Consider the following 8640-nt stretch of genomic DNA (forward strand, 5'->3'; position numbering starts at 1 on the left):
ACTGTTTGGGTTGTTTAACAACGTGTCAACAGCAGTGGAATACAAACAAAGCCAGAATTTTACTGCATTTAAAAAAAACATTTTTTCTTCACTTCCAACGAAAAAATAATTTATCTCCATTAAATTGCTACGACAGCATTATAAAAACAAACGAATGTGCACAAGCAATTCAAGAACTTCAGTGTCTTTATGACAGGCTAATACACAGAAACAGCAACCACTACCTAATCAAGAGAGCCATAAACCAGAAATCTAACATGCTAACAAAGTAAACGTGTCAGAACACACACTAACTCTCTAATGCAAGCTACAAAATGTTTTAATGTAGCTTAATACTTAAAATGTATTTGTTTTAAAGTAATGGCAATACAAAAAAAAAAAAAAACATGTGAAAGCCAAAGTCTGAATGAGGTGACCTGGAGCTCACTCTTTCGTCAGTAGTTAGTTGTACTTTTCTGAAGAAATGACGACAAGGTCACCACAACAGCCAAGTTTGCCTTAAGCCACACCCAAAAACTAGAAGCATGCAAACATTAATATTTGGGGCTATAGCATCTGTTTGTAGCAAATGACAAACAATGCAGGAGAGGTGAGAGATTAGGATGGCACCCCAACAGACCCAAGACTGTTCAGTACTACTGATCTATATGTCTGTCCTACGTCATATTCACTCCACCAAGATTTACATTTTATTACTGTTTCGAGAAAAATATGTGATATTCGTCCGAGAGCTATATGCCAGCTGAAGTTGTAGCTAAACAGACACCATATTCACAGACTAACTTCAATGTACTCAATACACTAAAAAAAAAAAATTGTCAAGAAATATTATACTGCAATGTCAGTGTGCTGTAGGTCATTACAGTGTACCAGTTTATCTCCCAACTGAGTCACTCCCAGGAAAGTCACTAACACACATACCAAGACCAAACTGCATAATTTGTAATCTGTGCACAAACATACACTTAACCTAGTGTGTAGAACACCGTGATAGGAACAAAAGTAAACGTATGACTTGTAAATGCGTTGCCCGATAATGTACTGATCCCTTCTACAGATCAATGCAAACTGTAAGCAGGACAAGAGGCAAATTACTAAAATTCCCTGGAGCAGCAAAATATGAAGTGAGAAGAAATTAAGGGTACAGAAAAGCAGACCAAAATTACAACGTTTAACGTATGTATTGTCCAATGCATTATTCGTGAATGGCAGGAAGCTGTCCTTAAGACACCAAGTTCATTCTTTAAATAAGGAAAGGTTTAGAGATAGTTTTGGATATGAACATATGTCAATCACTGGAGCACGGATTAAAGCAGGTTAACTAATGCATAATCATCATACAGAAGTGGCAATGGACATGTACTCTGGAATGCATAAACGTAAACTATCAACAAATACATTATCCAAATTGCTGCAGTATAATTTTTTGCTTAGGATGTACTTGACTCAGAGGAGATTACGCATAATCTACCACGCTGACTCCAATTCTCGCCCAAGACGGTGATGTGACTAAGGTGCACATACCTTTACGGTTGTGGATGCTACGCTTTTTAATATATTTTTAATGAACTTCACTGTAATGTGATATTTAACAATTTTCAATTCAATTTTATTTATGATTTGGAACTCGACCGAGGTCCACATAAAAGAAGAAAGCAGAAAATTTGCATTTACATTGCAGCCGGGGGAGAAAAAAAACACACATGCATTTACCATTTACATCTAGCTGAGAACCACATCAAATTTATAGTAATGGTGAGCGAAATCTGCAATTTACACTTTACATCCAATCAATCAGAAGGTAAGTTAAATGATAAATATATTGAAATATTGCATCAAAATCCTATTCCACCTGACTTGCCTTACACAGGAGTTTCTTAAAATAAGTTTAAAAAATTTAATATTTTAAAACAAAATCTTTCGTTCGGAGGATCATACAGGGCTTGGAGAAACTCAGGCACTGACAATAGAGAAAACTGAAAACGAACTGGCTCTAGCCATTTTCGCCGGAATGAGGCAAGAGAAGGGCAGACAAATAAAACATGGTGTAAATCTTGAGATTCTGCCAGACAAAAGTTACACTCTTTTGCAGTACCGTACCATTTTGCCAATAGTGTATTCAAAGGGAGCAATTCCTATCGGAGCAGCGTCCAAAAGCGCCTAACACTATGGGGGATGTTCCACATGAAGTACGGTTGTGTTTTTTTTGTATTACTAGGGTGTTAACTATATTCACAGAGAAACTTCTTTTTTTACAGCTCTCCAAGTCTTAGCGGAAGCTCAAGGCCCACGTTGCACTCTTCAGGGTCACCCTCCAGTGCAGTGGGGAAGAGTTCTAAAACTTGGCTGCGATCCAGCCTCTCCCGGGCAGTAGAAAAATTCTTAAGAAAGGCAAATTTGGGCTTCCTATTATCTAAGAGGAGCTCTTTCTTCAGTAGTGATCTTAAAGTGTTTTCCTCGTTTTTTTAAAACAGAGGTGGGCAATCGTATAACCCCCACTAATCCTTGAGCATACGCACTTCTAAGCCCCATTTCCAGCCTCAGAATTGAACCCCCTCCCCCCCCAGAAACAGAGAACCTTATTTTTGGATATGTTAATCCTCAGATAATGTGAGTCTGAATATTTTGATAAGCACTGCAAGCGTTTCTGTAGGCCTTTGGGGGTTAAAATCAAGGATTAAGTTGTCGTCAGCGTACAACAGGCAACAAATTGGGCGCCCACCCACCAGCGGGGGAAACCCTTGCCCTTGGACAAAAAGTAGGGGAGATCTGAAATATAGGGGGGAAAAAAGCAGTGGAGCCAATAGGCAAACCTGTTTTAACCCGTTAGAAGTAAAAATCTTATGGGATAAACCTATCACCCCCCCAAGAGGATTCTGCACCAGGTATTGGAGTGGAAGGCAATTATTAACTCCAGGAGTGGTAAAGGTATCCCCAGACTGCATGGCTTAGTCCATAAAATACCTCTGTCTACTTTATCAAAAGCCGTGGAGAGGTCTATGAAAGTAGCATAAACAACCCCACCTCTCAGTTTTACATATTTTTCGGTAATAGTTTGCCGCACCATGTTATCTAAAGTACCATGTTTGCGCCTGAATCCAGATTGTTCCAATTGGATGATGTTATTCTCCTCCGCCTAAGACATAAGTCTAGAAAGTAGACATTTGGTAAAAACTTTGCCCACCGCATCAAGGAGGGCAATCTGGCGATAATTGCCAGGACAAGATTGATCACCCTTTTTGAATAAGGGTACAATTATACTGCCGACCCACGAGGGAGGAATACATCTGGAATCGAAACATCTACTAAAGACCACATGTAAGATTTTAGACCAAGAGCTCCTATCCTGTTTAATAACTGATAAAGGAAGTTCATCTGGTCCCACTACAGCGGAGGGGCGCATCTCACCGATAGCACAGTCAATCTCTTTTATTGACGGGGAGGAAAAGTGAGAGTTCCTGGAATTTCTGGAAGCCGGAAAGATATGACCCCATTTGAAGCGTACAGGGAGGAGATGAAATCTAGCCATCGGGCTTCGGAGATTGGAACAGGGGGGACGAATTCTAGAGCCACAAATGCCCAAAAACACCTAGCCTGGCCCTTTGTAGCAGCTTCCTGGAGCTTAATCCAAAGCCTGTCCCCGCTTCTTTTGCAAGGCGGATCTTCAGCCACTTCTTTTTCCTTTTTAATAGAGCTACCCCGATTTTCCTCTCCTCAGAAAAAACTAAAAACTGGGCCCTGACCATGTTATTTATTTCTCTGTTTATGTCAAGCAATGCACGGGGAAATAGCTTTCTGGGCTACTTTATGACCACCAGACAAGTTGTTAGCCTCCAATTGCGTCAGGAGATCAGAGAAGTATTGCACCTCCATTCCCTCCCAACTAGTCAGGTTAGCAACTACAGGTGCTAAAATCTCAGTGACACCAGCCATCCTCTTAAAATTCCAATGGGTCCTCCCAGTCTTATTAGAAAAACTCTGGGTAAACCCACCAGATTTCCATGAGTCTAGTGACAATATGGAGGTTTCTAGAGTGATAGAAAGCAGGCTATGATCGCTATAGGGGGAATATAATATCTTAAGATCTTCCAATAGACAATAAGAGGAATAACCAAGTACTAAGTAGTCCAGAATGGCCCTCTGCAGAAATATGTGTGAAGGAGGCAGGGGAGTCCGAAGTGTACCTACCATTAGCAATAATACAGTCTTTTTTTTTTTTTTTTAAAGAACTCTTGTTTGTTTTAATTAGAGGGGGGGGGGAAACACAATCTGAGATACACAGCGATGTTTCTCTCTCTACATCAGGCACCTGATATAAGGCGAAATTGGAAACTTTACAATTTAAGTCTCCCATTAGTGCTATCAGTGGAGGGAACTCAGTATCTAAGGAGTCCTCAATAAAGGCATAGACCCTTTCTAACAAAGAGTCATATACGGCCTCTGAGGGCACATAAGCATTAATTTAACAGCTTGCAGTGCCAAGACTTGCTATCTTAAGTTTTAGGCAGCTAAGTGTTAATCATCGATACAGGCATTATTAAGCAGATTTGTTATTGCTGTCAATTGCTAGAGTTACACGTCAATGTATTTACAAAGACTTTTTGAAAATGTACTGGAACGAAAAATAAAACCCAAGTACAAACCAGAACAAGCAACTAGTGGTCCTATCTTCAAATGAAATAAAAACCAATTTCTCAGCGGAAAAGCGAACTGAACGCATATCAAACATACCCAAGGAAGCGAGGTGTGCTTCATAAACAGGATTAACCACCTTTGCAATTTTACTCACTACTGCCAAGTAACACCGGGCACGAGTGTCACGGTTTATGACTAATGTTTTTAAAGCAAAGCCATAACTCCTCTTCTGTGATCTTATGCTTGTGGAATATTGTTCATTTTGTCAGTTGTGAACTCAAAATGACGAAACTGCATAAGATCCCAAATTATAATTTAGACTGAAGTCAGTTTAAGCATCAATTATTAAGTGTCAGTTAAAGTTAACGTGCTCACGTTATGCTTCTTTTAACCAAACTACCACTGGGTGCCAAGCAGTCTTCAGTAAAACATTAGTTTCAAAACTAGTAAAAGCACTAACCAGAAAATTTCAACTGATACATTTAGGGTTGGACATTTAGAACTTTTGACAAATGAAGTCATAGATTCATATACAAGAGAACTCACGCTTTATAAACAAACAATCACCGGGTTGGGGCAACAGAACTATACCAAACTATTTAGCTACGGCACTTCAATTCGAGTCTGTCAAAATGTCTCAACAAATATTGTTTTAGTAACGCTGGACACATCCAATCAGGCGTTAAATGCCCCATTCATTAGTATATACATCACAGGGTGAGATTTGCCAATAAACAGGCACCTAACTTTAAGTGTCATTATTAACGTCCATGCACACGCATCCAGGTGAAAGTCAAGTTTTTGAGGCATGAGAAAGCTGGACCTGGTTCACGAGCATCAATGTCGCTCCCCTTTTCCAATAGGTCAGCCTTGCTATCCCTGAACCAGTGCCTCGTTTAGGATCTGACTCATGAGGACAAAATGTCGGCTGTTGACCGCACAACACGGCTAGAGCCGAACTGGGGGACGGAAAGCAGCCCTTAAAGTTGGGAAAGACAGATGTCAGCCCGTGAAATAATGCGTCAAAGTACGACCAGAAGCACACCGACAGGGAAGAGCCTGCTGACAAGGGCAGACTTACCCTTGGAGTAGAAAACTAACACACCAGCTGGTGGACGAACAGGAAACGTATCAAATACCGACAGTGCTAAGCCCACACTCATACCCCCTGCCCAGAGCAACCAATATCCCTGCCGCCATTACAGTACCTTCCTCCCTCCGTCGGGGCCTGCTCACGGTCGGGCGTGGGGACACACAGGGAATGCCTGGATACGGCACCTCCGCGCCTTTACGCACACACACCTGCTAAATGCCAGTCCCGTCGCTGATATTCCGACGCTCCTCCAGTCACCTCCGCCGCCTTTTACTCCCCCCAAATACGCCGCTCCCTCTCCTGAGCCGTCTTCTCAAGCAGCCATTTTCTCCATTGTTACGAAGGAAGTCCGGAAAGAGCGCCTCCCCCAACAGCCGGAAGTGACGCCAAGACCTTCCTTACTGCTCGTGCGCAAAAGAGGCATAGAAAAGTATCCTCCTGGTTGGGACCGTGCACAGCTAACGGTGGGGTTTGGGGGCTACCGACCTGACGAGCAGCCTAAGGGGCGGGACTTGAGACGTCTGACGTAATGCGAGAGAGACTCACGCTGCTCCCGGGAATGACAGCCAGGCGTGGGATTATAGCAACAGTATTTTCCCGCACCATTCCGTTTTGCATTCTCATAATTCACTGAGGTGTCTACATTGGAAGCGAAGGCGCCACTGCTTACTGTTGGTGCTTTTGGATATCAATATAAATGTTTTTAAATTTTCTGTGTTTGGAATAGTTTCAATTAGGTAAAAACTTGAGCGGTAACACTATATTGCACGTGCGTTTTCTGCTTTCCTTGAAGATAGACAAATTTAACGCTTAGACGTATCACTTACATTCAAATATAAGGTTATACTATGGAAAATACTTTGATTTTTCTTATGATTGTAATTGGGGTATGGCTGTACCACTACCCTCATGTCTCTTTCAAGATGGCCGTCCTAATTAACAGACGTAGGGGTTTTCTTCGGGGCAGTCTGTAATTTATCCTTCTGTTTTCCAGAAGTAGCAACCCAGCAAGAAATATTCAGAACCCGTGAAAACAGGTACAGTGTTTCTGTCACGTGTGTCTCTCGCAGTTCGCTCTTTGGCATGTGTCCCACTTCCAGTCATTACAGGCTTGTTACCTGACTGCTCTTTCTAATCTCGGTTGTGTGACTTTCTATGTACAATGTGAATGTCGTGCAGCCCTCCGCGCAACATTAAACAACCATTATCCATGTAACCGGCAAAAGTGCAATTATCCATGTAACAGGGTCGATGTCATGCAAAGAGATAGACTACTGCCCAGCGAGATCGTGCCTGCGTAGGAAAAAAAAAATAGTCCAGAAATCTTGTGGCTAAAATATAGCTAGGATTTCTCTGCGTCAACAGTTTTGGTAGCAGAGTTCGTTTACATATTTTGTTGATGATGTCACTGCTTGCATCTTAAATTGTGAAAATTATTTTGTGTGTTTTGATCATTATTTTTTAAAATGTTCAAATTTGATAAAATGAGTTGCTAAATGCCTAAAGTGACTTTCCCCGGTCCTTGGAGGTTCTCTGGGTTGGTAGGGAATGTTCTTAGCATGTTTTTAGTTTGAGTGACTAGAATATGCACTTGCACAGCTTTAGCTAATTTGCTGTTGATTGAGTTGTGTGTGGTGCTTAGTGCTCGGAAAAATTGTCCACGTGGTTGTTGATAAGACGGACTTGACTGAAGAGGTCTAAGACTCCAGAGTATATTGAAAAGTGTAATGAGACACTTGGTTTTTTAATATTGTAATTTGGCTATTCAGTAGACCAATCGAGTGTGGTTGGTAAGTAGAGTTTGTGAGTTAAACTTAGTGGGACATTTTTGACTGAGATTTGGTGAGTTCTATGTGCACCAGGACTGTCTCCATTGATCAGTTGAGGGTGAAATTTGCTGATCGCGAATTTTGCTTGTGTATCTGGGAAACTGAGGAAAAAGAATAACTGCAAGAGCGAAAGCCAACAGTGAAATTTAGAAGGTTCCTGAAGCGATTAAGTTACCCCACCTGTAGTAAATAAACAAATTTGTTTTATTGGCTTTGATGAATTACTCGCAAACCTAATACAAAATTATTAGTTTGAGTGTTTTCGAGTTTAGGAGGACAAGCCACAAACTTTGTCAGCCGTTGTGTGTAAGTATGACGTCAGTTTTGTGCTGTGCTGGGATAGGTTGGTTAGTCAGAAGGGTCGCACACAGATTGGTGGACAATCGTGAAGCGCAATTGGACGAGAAGGGTGACAACGAGGATTGTGGGATTGTAGTCACTTCCTGATTATCGATTTTCAAAATAAAGCTGTGGAAAATGAGCTTTTTCAAAGCTGTAAATAGTGCTTTTAGAGGAGATGAGTATATTCCGGCAAGGAAATATGAAAGTTGTCCGCCAGAAGGTACACCAGCATGTCTTTGGTTAAAACACTGGATTAAGATCATGAAGAAAGAAGGTTGTTTGGCTTTTCCTGAAAATGGTACATTTAATTTGAGAATTTTGGAGAATTTGAGACAAAAGATGGATGGTCTGAGACCTCCACCAAGACCAGCTCAGTTCGAGGCTTTAGCGATCTGGGAGCTAGTAGCTAGATAGCAGTAGTCTTTGAAATCTGAGAGAAGAATGAGAAGGGCAGAAAAGTCACTAGCGGAGGTTAGATGGTACAATGAGCAGAGACAGTGGAGACACAATACCTTACAAGGTGTTAGATTGCTTCCAGCAATGGTAAACAACAATAAGAAAGAGACAATCAAAGTTTCAAAGAGGTCTAAAAAGAGTTCTTCAGCAGTCGAAGAGCAGACATCAAAAGAGCCTAAAAGGGTTTTGTTTAATTATGATGAATCAGACAATGATGGGTTTATTACACAGATATTGAGAAATCAACCACCACCATGTGTGACTCAGGAAGGTTCTAGTACCAGT

At 41.3% G+C, this 8640-nt stretch overlaps 1 protein-coding gene across 4 annotated transcripts in view; it reads right to left on the reverse strand.

The window, feature by feature from the left end:
- RLIM (ring finger protein, LIM domain interacting) overlaps positions 1-6079 on the reverse strand; it is a 98000-nt gene extending 91921 nt beyond the window's left edge. For 2 of the 4 annotated variants that reach the window (XM_069210897.1, XM_069210913.1), the window contains exon 1: positions 5844-6079. The gene's annotated coding sequence lies outside the window, so the exon portion shown is untranslated. The remainder of the gene's footprint in view (positions 1-5843) is intronic. The other 2 variants (XM_069210905.1, XM_069210920.1) reach the window with 1 other exon arrangement.
- Positions 6080-8640: the final 2561 nt, after the last annotated feature.

This window comes from Pleurodeles waltl, chromosome 2_1, assembly GCF_031143425.1.
Source record: "Pleurodeles waltl isolate 20211129_DDA chromosome 2_1, aPleWal1.hap1.20221129, whole genome shotgun sequence".
NCBI lineage: Eukaryota > Metazoa > Chordata > Amphibia > Caudata > Salamandridae > Pleurodeles > Pleurodeles waltl.